This window comes from Chaetodon trifascialis, chromosome 2, assembly GCF_039877785.1.
Source record: "Chaetodon trifascialis isolate fChaTrf1 chromosome 2, fChaTrf1.hap1, whole genome shotgun sequence".
Lineage (NCBI taxonomy): Eukaryota > Metazoa > Chordata > Actinopteri > Chaetodontiformes > Chaetodontidae > Chaetodon > Chaetodon trifascialis.
Window position 1 is genome coordinate 4,748,028 of NC_092057.1, and position 12,271 is coordinate 4,760,298.

Below are 12,271 nucleotides of genomic sequence, written 5' to 3' on the forward strand. Positions count from 1 at the left end.
TAAACGCCCTTCAGACATTACATGCAGGAACAGCATAAGTGCCTGAGTGAAGGAGGGGACGAGGGCTCCTAATGTTCATGGGAGGGTTCAGTATTTAGTACACGGGGCATTCCTCCGGCCACATCTTCATGCCTTCATGTAATGAAAGGCCAGACACAGCGCTTGTTTTCATGAATATGTAATATGTTATGCCACCTCTTTGTTTTTTTAATGTGTTTTTATGATTTATGATCGAAACGGGTTCATCATTACAACTCAGGGCTCTAATTTTACCAGAGAGCTGAGGGACAGCCCTGAGCCCTCACATGAAAAAACAAAGCCCTCCTCATTCATTTCAATGAGCCCACTGTGTTTGCGTGGCCAGGGTGCCAAAACAAAGAAGCAGAACACAGGGCGGTTAGGCAAAGTACAACCCGATTCCAAAAAAGTTGGGACACTGTGTAATACTAAACGCAACTGAAAACAGCACAAAGACAATATGTCTAATGTCTGAGCTCATCAGCTTCATTGATTTTTGTAAATATCTGCTTATTCTGAATCAACACGTTTCACAGACTGGGAAAGATGTGGAACGCTCCAAAAACACCTGTTTGGAACATTCCACAGGTAAACAGGCTCACTGGTAACAGGTGAGAGGATCATGACTGGATATGTCAGGTAAGTCGTTTACGGCGAGGATGGAGCGAGGTTCACCACTTTGTGAACACATGTGGATGAAGGATGTTACTGCATGGACTCGGGAAGACTGTTGTTGGTAAACACAGTTCCAAAGAGTGCATTCTGGTTGTATGTGTTTTACACAGAGTCCCAACTTCTTCAGAATCAGCATTGTAGGTGAACCTGGCAAACTTTGGCCTCAACGCAATGCAACATACTCTGCAACAAATGACAATTAAACGCATGCAAGAGCACATTACTCATAAATCACTTTGTAACATGAACGTGATAAATCAGCTGTTAAACTCACAATAATTGAGAGAAAATGTCTGTAATAGGTTTCCAGACATGTCAAATCCTGTCTCACAGTAATACAAACCACTACGCAGTGTTTTCCTGAGCCTTAAAGGCCAAGGCACGCCTCAAACAGCCACATGTTGCCTGATCACATCTGGAAACAGAAGTGTTTAAAGCTGTTTGGTCACACTCCAAAGCACGGCATCACAGACAAAGCTGAGAGGCGATGATCGGCTGAAAATGAGAGTAACGGTGCACACCTTGGGACGGTCTTTCCTCGAAGGCATTCGAGGGTTTGCGTTTGTTTGTGCACACATAACGTGGCTGTGTACAAAATAAACAAGAGAACATATGACAGAAGTTCAAACAGTGCCTTGTTTCTCACCTCGACACACTTCCAGTCTGAAGGTGTGACGGTGTCACAGAGGACAGGACAGGGACAACATCTGCTCATTTCAGAGCACTGTTGTGATGTGGGAGACAAGTGGCTCCACCTGTTTGTTTGACCTGGACAGGAAAAGTAAATCCCCTGTCCTACGATCAGCAGCTCAAGCACGAAAGCTCTGTTTGTGTTTTTTTTTTTTTTTTTTTTTGGTTTTGAGTTCACAGTCTCGTATTCAACAAAGTATTGACATTGAAATTCACAGTGTGCAGCCATAAAAACCTCGATTTAAAACACACTATAGAGAATCTCCGTTTTCCACACAAGCCAACACAAACTCAGCGGCAGAAAGTCAGGGTTGGTGCGCAGTCGGGATCGGTGCTCCAGGAACTATGAGTGATACAGTATTGATGGTCGGGCCTAAATAATTAATCCAACAGAAGAACAGAATGTGTTGCTGCTTCACATCAGCGGGCTGTCATGAAAAGAGTCATCTTTTCTGACAACATGGCGATCGCAAAACACAATGCCATCAATTAACCATCAGTGACCATTCAAAGCGTCCTCTAGTATCTCAAAGAAACAAGCATTATTTCAAGACACAGCCCAGACTTCAGTCCTCACTCCTGCATTCCCTTTTCCCTTCTAATCATCTGCCCGAGCAGCCCACAGCAGCGAGCAGTGCTGTACTGTACCTTTGCAGTTTGTCTTGCACAATAGCAGGCGTACAGTATCAGAGCCCTAAAATGGAGCACAATGGCATCCCCAGATAAAAGCCCCCCAAATTGGCATCCATAGATGAGGAACAAGGGTGTGTGTTTCCAGCCCGACCGTCTCCGTCTCCCTCTGCTGCTCTGACAGCTGTGTCTGTTTCACAGGCCTCATTATGAGCCTCTCTGTCTCAGCTCCTTTCCCCGTACCTCACCCTCCATCTCTTCCTCGTATATTTCCCTCTCCGTCCCCGAGACTGGGCCTGATCTTTGACTGCCACCCCTTTATCTCTGCAGGTCCATCTACTGCCCTGATTGGCAGGTAATTACCAGCCAGGTGACAGCAGCCTATTCTAAGAGTTGAGAGGTCATCAATGTGGGTTTTTTTTATTTTTTTTATTTTGCAGTTTTCCAAGACCTCCTGAAGTTCTCAGAGCTGGGTTCTCCTTGTGAGGCAGTGTCAGGCGGTGACAGTGCAGAGCTGTTAGCTCTGTCTTCATGTGCGTGGTGTTGTCAGTGCCGCTCCCATCCACATCCTTCCAAGCCATCTTTGATCCCGTGACTGAAAGGCAGGCGGGGGGGAAAGGGCTTGTTTTTCTGTCTTAACCACTGTTATTACAGCGGGACAGGCGAGTAATTGCTCTGATTCAAGTGCATGTGAGGTTATGTAGAAAAATACTGTAAACTAAGTGGGAGAAGAAGAAGGAAGAGCAGCGCGAGAGGAAAACATGCCTGAACAACAACAAACAACAAAGCCCGAAGACAAAGTGTGTTAGCAATGAGATAGTGGCTTAAAGTGACAGTGTAAAGTCACAGGAAAAGGGTGTTTCGATGGTGTCTTTATAGCACAGGGAGGGACTGCTCAAAAGGTAAATAAGTTGGACAATAACAAACCCTGAAAATGACTTGGAAGAAGCGCCTGTAAGTTTTTATTTTGTTGTGCATGCCGTGAGCAGCCTCCAGACTTTCTTATTGGAGCTGGCGTGCACCAAATTCCATTTGGTTTTGTTCTGTAAAGGAGGCGATAAATGTTGAATGGCAGTTACTTTTACTGAAGAGGGAGGATACGTTGAACTGGCGGAAAAGAAAGAGCAGCTGGATATGTGTCGGAGGAAATGCGAGGCTACCAAGCAGATGAATCAGTTATTGCAGCCTGTACTGCAGCGATGTGTTGTTACATTTCTGGGGAGGTGTGCATTAGGCAACAGCATAGACGAGAATCACTATAAGGAATCTCCATCACATTACACACAGTCCTTTTATCCAGGGTCAGGGCTAGGCTAAAGAGACTTTGATATAGAGGAAACAATTAGGAGCTATTTTACTTTAACTTAAGCCAGGTGTGCAGTGTTTCTGTCCTGAAGCCCGCTGCCTAAACGTCCCCTCGTATCCACAGTGTCATGGATGTGACAGCCAGCCTGTCTCTGCTTCCCGGCCTTTTGTCTTGCAAAGTGGTGTAATTGTTGTTGTGTGCTCTGGTCAGGTGTCTGCTGGCCGCTACCCCTCATTTATCTCATTCACAGAATTAACACATTAAAACAGCATCCTGCAGCTACACTAGCTGTTCAAAGACCCATTAGCCACCACTTAGCATTAGCTTCTCGGCTCCAATTCTGACACAGATGCGTCATAATGTGCTCTGTAGTCAGTCATGGGTCAAAACAGTCAAAACAACCAGTTTACCTCTGAGTATTTTTTTACATATTGAACTCTATATGTAGTCTTGGTCAGGATGTACAAACAGATAAAAAAAAAGAGACTCAGCTGTTCCTGTAAAATTGAGAGAGGTAAAATTAAATCACCCCCATCTGAGTGAAGCCATGGCGCCTGTCAGAGTGATGCTCTTGTGATATTTTCAGAACAACAAGTTGTGTCTCTCGTTTGTACTCAGCATACTGTTATTGCACACTTGGACCTCAGTTACATAAGACTCAGTAGCCTTTATTTAGCCCAGAAGGCTCTCATTTGAGGTGCAGCATAAATGATGCAGGGCTCTGAATGACGCACGTAGACACAAAAGCGATGGAAAGGTTTCCCGCTGCGGACGCCACTTTGGGCATAAACAGTCGCCACCATGCTGGCAACACGGCTGAGTCACATACTGGACAGCATGGATGACGTCTGCACCTCTACTTAAAGTCTGCGGCTCGAGTCTCCTCCCAGGCTCGAAGGAAGCTCTTGTTTTAGATGCTCGGGTGCATAATTCAAGAATGAGACATTCAAGCATTAAAGCAAAGCTCAGAGAAATGTGCACTCGCTTGGTTAAAAACCAAAAACCAAACCAAAAAAAAAAAAATCTCTCTTTTGAGTTAAACATTGATGCTCCTCAAATGCTAAAAAGACAAACAGTCCTACAGACACACTTGAGGGTGTGGTGAGAGTTGAGACATCCACTTCCACAAACCAACACCACAGAACATTCTGGAAACTGCTGACTGACTGTTCCCGGCCGCAACCACGCCGCCGTGCAGAGCCATCATTTACCAACAAGACGGTGCCATTTGCACCAGCTAACCCTAATACTTACTCCCACGCATGCTGACAGTGCTATTATCATCTCAAAATTACAGTATTCTTCCTGCTCTTCACTCCTTTTCTAAAAGCAACTGGCAACACCAGCCCCCAAAGTCTCTCCCTTGATGCATTTGAAAGTATCGACGACAGTGAGGGATCGAGGGACGTGGTCTTCATCAGAAAGAAGCCTGCGTCTTGATTGATATGCACCAACTGTCCTCACATAGGCTGCTTCTACTACTGCTGCTGCACTGGAAGAAAAAAAAGGCAGGCAGGGGCAGAGCTAGTGCACAGAGACATAGATGAAAAGCCCACAGCTTACTCTATGATCCAGCCTCTCTGTTGAGCCCTAGGAAACAGGACAGAGCTGTACTCTGAGCTAAACAGACCTGCAGATATGACATCGTTAATCTCACGTAAAGCGGACTAATTGACACTTGCTGCTGCCCAGGATGCAGGTCCCTTCTTGTTTTATACCTCCTCGTGCTATGAGATCTGAAAGGTTAAAAAGATTGTCGCCAGATGGGATTGTATTTGACTGGAGTCTTTGATCTGTGGCACAATGAGTGAAGAATGAGAATTTATCCCTAATGATGCAAGAAAGAGAAATACAGTCATCACCGTGTTGGTGTGCAGGACTTTATTTGATCGTCTACTGCTAAAAGGTCGAAGGCCTCCTGCTGAGCGGGGCGAAATAAAAAAAATCAGACACATGCCACAGCGAGACATCACAGGGCTTCTCACATGTTTACAAAATTAATGGCTTTCAAAAGACCCAAACAGTTGCAGCCATATTTAGAAGACCCTCGTGCTGCATCACCTACAGTACGGCAGCCCAAACCATGACTTAGCTCATTAAACGGAGACAAAAGAGGGCTTGACAGTTTACATAAACCACAGCAGATATGTGCCCTGTAGGCATAATCAACAACACCAAAACATCTCCTTAATTAAAAATCATTAACTTGATGCATTCGCTATTAACAGCACCAATTAATTACTTACAGAGCTAATGTCTCATAAATAATGGAAAGCAGGGTGGATGGATGAAAGGAAAGATGGATGCGCTCACTGTAGCGCAAGAGGGAAAGAACAGATGGATGTTCCTTTTGCTCGTTTTGCTGCGTCAGTTCACGTTTAGTCTCCCGCCCAGACCACTAAACTACACTAATGGGGTTCTGGTGTCAGCGGTCCGGCGGTTGATGGCGACAACTTTGTTTAGGGGAACAAATGAATCTGTCTGAACCGCTGCTTGAGCCATCTCTTGATGGGAGCCCACTTCCACTGACGCAACGACTGCCGCTGCAAAGACATGAAGCCTTGGTATCCAGCGTCGCTAATTTCATTAAGCGTGTACGGGGCCACAAGGGTCTGCACACACACTCCCACATCTGCATGTTGTTGCTGTTGCAGGAGGAAGTGTTTCTGCGTTGTAGCAGCAGATGGTCAAAGCTTGACCCAATTTGTGCCTCTCATGTGTTGCCATTACATTCCAGTCACACAGCTAAACATCCGTTTTTTCCAAAAAAAAAAGAATGTCTGGCACACTCTGAAAAACCCAAAGGTCATTTGACAAAATGCTTACTGTTGTGAAGGTATTTCCAAAACCCTCAACCATCTGGATGAAAATATTTCAGCTGTTGCACAATAAAAAAAATAAAAGAACATTAATCCTGCTGATTCTGTTGATCCGCTGATTTTACCTCAAGAGCCACCACAAATTTGACATCAGCAGTTCAGACTGAAATATCTTAACAAAAACATGCTGTCAAGAGCCTGCCAAAGCAACAGCTGGCGATCTAACCGGAACCCGAGAGCCAAGCTGGCCAGTCAGAAGCCTCAATGAAATCTATTTCCAGAGGCATTTAGAGGTGCGACCCCTATACTACAAATCCCACTGTGGCGAAGGCATGACCCGCCTTCACTGTAGCAGGATTTTTAATTTCGTGACCAGGTCTTGTCTGAAACCAGTGACCCAGCCGTGGTCTGTGTCGTGGGAGTGTTGGATTATGTAGCAATGCTCCTCAATAAAGGTGGAGGAGGACGGTCACTGTACATTTATGTGTCAATATGATAACTCTGAAGTCACAAGCCAAAAACTCTGTTTTTGTCATCACTGCAAACGTTTGGAATATCTTCACTCTGGAAAGAGTTTTCCAAAATGCCAATTTCAGTCACCTATAACTGCATTTGTGGACGAAAGGCCAGAATTCATGAAAAAAGCTTTGATAAATACTCACATATGTGTAGACTGGGCATTAACGTCAGATGATTATAGACTAATAAGAATATAACTATGAATATTTTATTTCATTTGTGCCAATAAATTCCCCTAAATTGTACAAACCTAGAGGATAAATTCTCATGATTTTGGTTTTCTGATATTTCCTTTAGTGCCACCATGAGGTTGACAATTTTTGATTCTCTTGAAATGTCTCAACAACTATTCTTGCAGTGATGTTTGGTACACACATTCATGTACCTCTCAGGATGATTTATAATAACTTTGAACAACTGACCTTTTATCCAGTGCCATCATGCTGAAATAAGATGGTGAGCATGAGATCTTTTCAGCATGTTAGCGCTGTCATTGTGAGCATGTTAGCATACCTAGCTGTGCCAAAGTACAGTGCATGGTTTAGACTCAGTCTTTTCCCAAATTATGCCACTGTGACCTCATCTAAAGTCAGACGACATCCAGAAATGACCAACTCTACGCCTGTGCTCAGTTTGCTCGCTGAGAAACAAAATGAAATGCTTTTAATTTCAGCGACTCTCTGTTGAAGCTTTATTCTTTTTGTACATAATAATGCTTATGTTCACACCGTGTTTAGACTTTTCTTGTGTCGTACAAAAGCAGCAAGGACAACTGTCTTTTTTTGTTGTGCAGCAGACTTCTTTAGATACCTATAATAGACAAGTCCTTTGAGGATTCTGCAAATACTTTAAGATCAGCAGAAAATGTTGTTAAACAGCATTCTGGGTTTTTCAAAAATCCCTGCATATTTCTTTTTTGAAAAAGCAAAACAAAACAGATGCTTAGCTCTGCAACTTAAATGTAATGGAATACATGAGAGCCAAAAAGTGGGGCTAGTCAAAGCTGCACATTCATCATCAGAGAGAGTGAGCAACAGAAAGATCTGTCCTACAAATCATACAAGGCAGCCATGTCTAATACAGAGATGCATCTGTATTTTAATGGGCAAAGCAAAAGCTCCCTGCTCTCCTCTCTTTTCTCACAAACACTAGATGCATTTTCTCCCTCGCTGTCCCTGATTCGCTTCTTTGTTTCTCATCTCTCCTCCCTCACTTGTTTCCCCACTTCCTGTCTGTAGCAGCAAAAATGAAAAATGCCACTGCTTCATATCTTTGAGCATGTCTAAAAAATTGCAAAAAAAAAAGCAGGGCTCCCAAGGCTCCCTTCCAAGTTGAAAGCAATTCTTTTGATATTTTTGCAGAACAATTTCATGCCCAATTCATTTATTCCCTCGGTACTTTAATTGTGAACTATTTCCAGATCCGCTGTAAATTTCCTGCCATCTCATACTGTTGGAGCGGTGGTACCAATTCTCTTCAAAGTCTAGGGTCTGCAGTTAGGAACTTCATGCTCTTTAAGTATTTTATTACACACTCTTAATTACAGTCGTTCAATTTACACTTTTTCTTAGTGAGCAAGGGCTGAAAATATAAAATATTCATAGATTTGGAAAACACTGGTCCCACATGAACTAATGAGCCACAGCTAGACGTAGATCTTTGTCAGTTCGAGTGGATTCAATAAACTCGACACGTGTGAAGTGTTTCAACATTGGTATTTGTTTCGTTAAGGCACTACAGACTGAAGGTTTCATATCTGACAACAAACAACAACAAACATGACATTTCTCTTCCATCCACCAATCAAAATCCATATTTGTCACATCCCCCTTCCTCTCAACCTAACCCCATAACTGCTAGTTTAGTCCACGCTAAACTTATTATCCCATGATCCATCAGTGGAAGTCGCAGGCGACCACAAACCACATCCGCCTCCAGATGAGAGCCGCAGTAAGACAAAGTCAGCCTCTATCTGTGGCGCTGGCGTCCACATGGAACAGAGCTGAATGTAAATATAACACAACTTTTGTTTTTATAGGATTTGAAGGATGATTTAGCTGTTTTGTGCAAGACAGAGCTGGAAAATAAGCCACTTAAAGTTTTTTCTCTGACATTTTGAAATCTACTTTGGGCCATCAAGCCTTTTTACCAGGAGACATTTTGACGTGACGTAGAAGGAAAAGCACAGGTGTTACCAATAACATTAACAATGGCTCTGTTCTATTCAAGACTCCCAGTAAGCTGTGACAGTGAGCCAGCATCCACAGTAGCAGGACCCTGAAACTGCTAAATGCAATTCAAACATCTCTCATTTTATTATTTCCACCTGCGTGTCAAAATGTCCTCTGTGAAAAGGGTAGATTACCTGAACTGGAATAAAAGAGGTACTAGAACACTTACACACCAACCTGCACATTATGCACGTGCAACATTTGGGCCACAAATTGTAGAATTATTAATTTAAGGACAGACATTACTGAGTCTGGTAATCAGTGCACACAAATGATGGAACAAGACGAAGAGTCTTCAGCCATGCTAGCACCTCTGTGAGGCTGTAATATGTAGGAATGTGCTACATGCTAATGCCACCATGCTAACACGCTCACAGTGATAATGCTAACCTGCAGATCTTATGCAGATATGTTTGCCATGTTCACTGTCTTACTTTAGCACATTAGCTAACAATTGCTAATTAGCACCACATGCAAAGTCTGGCTGAAGCTGTTTTAGCAGGTTCCTGCTTCTCAGGCTGCACACTGGTCGGTAAGGGGGCAGCAGCTCCCATATACATTCTGGGACCGAGCCACGAAGGGTTTTAGAAGTAATAGGAAAAAACTTAAAATCAATTCTAAAACAACTGGGCAGCCATTGTAAAGTCATTAGATTGGAGTAATGTGTTCTCTTTTTTTTGGTTTTTCTTTGGAGTCTCGCTTCTGCATTTTGTACAATTTGGAGTCCATTAATTGATTTGTGATTTATACCTGTTAAAAGACCATTACAACAGTCCAACTGTGAGGAAATGAAAGCATGAATGATAGTTTAGTTTCATTAAAGCTCAGCATTGAATGTATTCTGGCAATATTCCTCAGACAGTAGTAACACGACTGGATAACATGGTCAAAAGTGAGGTCGAGTCAAAGAGCACTGCCAGCTTCCTGACCTTTGGTTTTGATGTTAACTGATGGGGGACCAAGAAAGGACAGGGTACTGGGATGTCAGGGACTGTCAGGACCAGTATCCCCATATCACTCGTATCACCCCCGCCTCGACAGTCTGCTTTCACTCCGTCCTCCAACACATCATATGAATTAGGTCTTTTCAAAGATAACCTGACCCTTAACTCATCTTGAGCTTGAACTCCAGCCACTCATCTCTGCCTAACCATTACCCAACAAGACCCTAAAATAATCTCCAATCCCAACCACTGAAGGCAGCTCTCATTGGAGAGTGTAAAGGGGAAACAAACCAGTAACCTGCACCAGTAAACACTGGCTAAATTCTAGCACCGAAATGGGCAATACTGTATGATGATAAACTATATGGCGAGACAATATAAACTGCTCAAGCATCAGAAAAATCTTCCTGTAATAATCTCCTGTAATATCTCTAGATGTTTAAGACATTTCAGCCAATGCTGCAAATCAATAAGAGGGATCAATCAGATGTGGTAGCTTGATTTTTCAGGGTATTTAATTTACTGGATTACATTCAGTTATTTTATCTATCAATGGTATTGTATTAAAATTCTTGAAACCTTTCCACAAAAGAGGACTTTCTCCATACTACCACACCTGAAATCATCTAACAGCTTTATTGCTGTGTTGTGCGTCTTGGTATCTAATCATATTAGTCTTGTTATATTTGGCAAAGTAAGTGATTAGCTGGTCAAAAGATGCTGCCTGGTTTCCTGTCCTCTGAGAAGGATTCATCTGGATATTGGCATTGCATATATGCAACGCTGACAGACTTGTTTGCCAAAATGAGACACAAAGGAAACGTCCTCGTCAAAACAACGAGCATGTGCAAGCACGTTGAGTGTCCGTGCAGGCAGAGGGCCTCTCAAATCAGAAAAGCCTGCTAAATCCATGCTTTGCAGGAACTGTACCATAATAGGACATGTCTTATCCCTGATAAACAAGGACACAGAGGTTTAGCAACTGAAGCACACATGCGCTGTATGTGTGATATTAATGTAGAGAGCTATCTATCAGGATTTAATTAAAAGATAAAAACAGTAGGGGGTGAACAAGAGGCTTAATTTCACTAATAGATGAATGTACACCTGCTCATTCAGGATGTTGGGGAATGGATTAGTCTTTGATTGGATTCTATAGCTGATGGGGCAAAGCAAAGAGGGTCATTACAACAAGCTGCTTGAACTACAAACCTCACCAGCTCTGCAGGGGCTCACCATTTACTTCTTAATAATTTGCGGTATCTTAAATAACAGGCTGAGTTTTCAAAAAGATTTCAGGCGCAGCTTTCCTGCCACGAATATTTCCTTCTGTCCGGACTGAAGTCCAGTCGATTTAAAAACAACTGAGCTGTTGATGCCAATGATCTTGGAGTTCAATAGTTCTGCAGAGAGGCGGCAATTGAATGATCCTGATACAGCAGCTGTGCCTCAGCTGCACAGCCACTATTAGCTCTCACTGCTGGAGAAACACCACACCGGCATGACCAGCAAGCCGACAAGCGCTGATACGATCAGGCAAATAAATGATGGCTGGAAGAGACCATTTTAATGACTGACTGATAGTTAATGTAATGTCTTTTATGGTCTCACTGCTGTTGTATTCTGTATCACTGTACATTTAAACTTCTCTGGTTCTGGACTGTTGGTCAGACAAAACAAGCAGTTTGAAGGCGTCACCTTGAAACAGTGAGCTTCAATTTCAAGCATCTTTTAGCCAAAATCTAAATCTACTAATGATAAAAGCAACAGATTCAATCCTTGAGTTAAATCGTTCAAGTGTGGTGTCCACACAATACAACATCCAGCAGAAAAAATAGCTGCATTCTGTATTTATGAGACTCTAATTCAGTTTACATGTTTGTTGATAACCTGCTGGAGATGGACAAAACAGGAGCTGATGGTATTAAAATTAGCTGTTCCAAGCTAGCATGGGAAAGAGACCTTGGGACACCTATTGACTGGGAGGTCTGGGAGGAAACAATTAGGTCCTGGTACACTATAGCACAAGACATGCAGACACGCCTTATTTCATTCAGAATACTGAACAGGAACTATTGGACTCTAGCAAAATTGGCCAGGGTTGGACTTAGGGAGAATGATGAGTGTTGGAGATGTAAGAAGGAAAGGGGCACACTGGTACATATGATCTATGAATGTGAGATGGTGCACAACCTTTGGGTGGCTATTATCCAACGTATTAATAAAGTACTGAAGGTAGAGTTCAGGGAGGGGCCAGCTTTATGTATTCTGGGTATTTTGCCGAGGAAATCTGGCCTGTCCACACAAATGCACACATGGGTGAAACTAGCTCTTGCATCAGGAAACAGGGAGACAATGGAAGTCAGGAGGAAAGATCAGTTTTAAGGGATGGAGAGAAGAACTAACCAAGACTGCTTCTTTTGAATAACTTATTTACAA

General features: G+C 43.0%; 1 protein-coding gene across 1 annotated transcript in view; it reads right to left on the bottom strand.

The window, feature by feature from the left end:
• anxa5b (annexin A5b) overlaps nucleotides 1–12,271 on the bottom strand; it is a 397,957-nt gene that overhangs the window by 242,847 nt on the left and 142,839 nt on the right. The gene's annotated exons all lie outside the window — the stretch shown is intronic.